This window comes from Colobus angolensis, unplaced genomic scaffold (genome assembly GCF_000951035.1).
Source record: "Colobus angolensis palliatus isolate OR3802 unplaced genomic scaffold, Cang.pa_1.0 Scaffold91, whole genome shotgun sequence".
NCBI lineage: Eukaryota > Metazoa > Chordata > Mammalia > Primates > Cercopithecidae > Colobus > Colobus angolensis.
The window spans coordinates 6643902-6646424 of record NW_012123043.1 but is presented as its reverse complement, the minus strand read 5'-3'; the positions used below and the strand labels follow the sequence as shown (position 1 = coordinate 6646424).

At 45.7% G+C, this 2523-nt stretch overlaps 1 protein-coding gene across 2 annotated transcripts in view; it reads right to left on the bottom strand.

Annotated features, from left to right (window-relative positions):
* The window catches only part of LAX1 (lymphocyte transmembrane adaptor 1), a 12248-nt gene that overhangs the window by 6974 nt on the left and 2751 nt on the right, over positions 1-2523 (bottom strand). The gene's annotated exons all lie outside the window — the stretch shown is intronic.

Here is a 2523-nt window from a genome sequence, read left to right as displayed (position 1 = left end):
TCTTTCTTTCTTTCTTTCTTTCTTTCTTCTTTCTTTCTTTCTTTCTTTTTAAGACGGAGTCTCGCTCTGTTGCTCAGGCTGGAGTGCAGTGGCATGATCTCGGCTCACTACAACCTCTGCCTCCCAGGTTCAAGCGATTCTCCTGCCTCAGTCTCCTGAGTAGCCAGGACTATAGACACCCGCCACCACACCTGGCTAATTTTTTTTTGTATTTTTAATAGAGACAGTATTTCACCATGTTAGCCAGGCTGGTCTTGAACTCCTGACATCAAATGATCTGCCCGCCTCAGGCTCCCAAAGTGCTGGGATTACAGGTGTGAGCCACCACACCCAGCCTATCCAAGTTTCTAGTGGGCATTTCTAACTAGCTGCCTAACAGACATCTCAAACCAAAACATCTCCCCACACAAACCTGCTACTCCCCACGTGTTTCCCATCATCTAGTGACTTAGTCAAAAACCTTGGAGCCATTCTTGACTTGGAGCTCTTTTTCTTTCATGCCCCACTTCCAGTCAACCAGCAGATTCTGTCTGCATTACCCTGGGCATTTATCCCAAACCCAACCACCTCTTGCTCCTCTGTTGCCACCACTTGGGTCTAAGCCACTGTGTTTCACAGGAACCTTTGCAATAACGTTCCTGGTTGGTCTCCTTGCTTTAACTCTTGGCCCCAACATACTATCTTCACACAAAAACCAGTGTGATAATTCTAAACAGTAAATCAGATCACATCCCTCAGCTGCTCGTCACTCTGCCTGGCTTCGAGTGACTTACAATAAAGTCTATAGTCCTTCCTCAGTGATGACTTTATGGCACAATATGATCTGGCCTCTGCCTACCTCTGACCTTATTTCCTACCACGTTCCCTCTGACTTTGACTACCAGGATACCTTGCCCATGCAAAGCACAGTTCTGTGTCAGACCTGCCACTCCCTCTCCCAGGAACCCTCCTCTCCCAGCTATCTGCATGACTGAGTCCCTCTCATTCAGGTCTCTTCTGAAATGTCAAATGTCATCTCCTCAGGTCTTCCATGGCCACACCCTATTACTTGCAGTCCCCTTGCTGTGCTCCATTTTTTCTTCATATCACTGATGACTGGTTGATGTATCTTTTTTTTGAGACGGAATTTCGCTTTTGTTTCCCAGACTGGAGTGCAATGACACAATCTTGGCTCACCGCAACCTCCCCCTCCCGGGTTCAAGCAATTCTTCTGCCTCAGCCTCTGAGCAGCTGGGACTACGGGTGTGCACCACCACGCCTGGCTACTTTTTGTATTTTTGGTGGAGATGGGGTTTCATCATATTGGTCAGGCTGGTCTCGAACTCCTGACCTCAGGTGATCTGCCTGCCTCAGCCTCCCAAAGTGCTGGGATTACGGGCATGAGCCACCACGCCCAGCCTGATTGATTGATATTATACATTCATATGCTTACCTGTTTATCCTTTTTTATTAAAAAAACAAAAAACAAACAAACAAAAAACAACAACAACAACTTTGAGACAGGGTCTCCATGTGTTGCCGAGGCTGGGTGTTTAACTCCTGGGCTCAACTGATCCTCCTGCCTTGGCCTACCAAAGTGCTTGGATTATAGGCATGAGCCACCACTTTCAGCTCTGTTCTTTATTTGACTCTCCCCTTTGACTATAAGCTTCCGGTAGTTATGGACTTGTTTATCCTGTTCACCTAGTGCCTTAAATAGTGCTTGGTACTTTGTAGGGCCCTGATGAATATTTGTTAAATGAATGAATGACTGAATTAATAAATATATAAACTAACATAGAAACAGTTTTAAGTGTAGTACAGCCGTTATGGAAAACACTATAGAGGTTCTTCAAAAATTAAAAATAGAACTACCAAGGCGGGGCGTGGTGGCTAACATCTGTAATCCCAGCACTTTGGGAGCCCAAGATGGATGGATCACTTGAGGTCAGGAGTTCGAGACCAGCCTGGCCGACATGGTGAAACCCTGTCTCTACTAAAAATAGAGAAAACAATTAGCTGGGCGTGGTAGCACATGCATGTTTTCCCAGCTACTCGGGATGCTGAGACAGGAGAATCGCTTGAACCCGGGAGGCGGAGGTTGCAGTGAGCCGAGATTGTGCCATTGCACTCCAGCCTGGGCGACAGAGTGAGACTTTGTCTCAAAAAAAAAAAGAACTATCATACGAGCCATAGAATCCAATAATCTCACCACTGGGTATATATCTGAAGGAAATGAAATCATATTTGAAAGACATGTCTACACTCCCATGTTCATTGCAGCATTATTCACAATAGTCAAAATATGGAATTAACCTAAGTGTCCATCAATGGATGAATGGATGAAAAAATGTGGTATATATACTCAATGGAATACTAGTCAGCCTTTAAGAAAGAAGGGAATCCTGGCCGGGCGCGGTGGCTCAAGCCTGTAATCCCAGCACTTTAGGAGGCCGAAACGGGCGGATCACGAGGTCAGGAGATAGAGACCATCCTGGCTAACACGGTGAAACCCCGTCTCTACTAAAAAATACAAAAAACTAG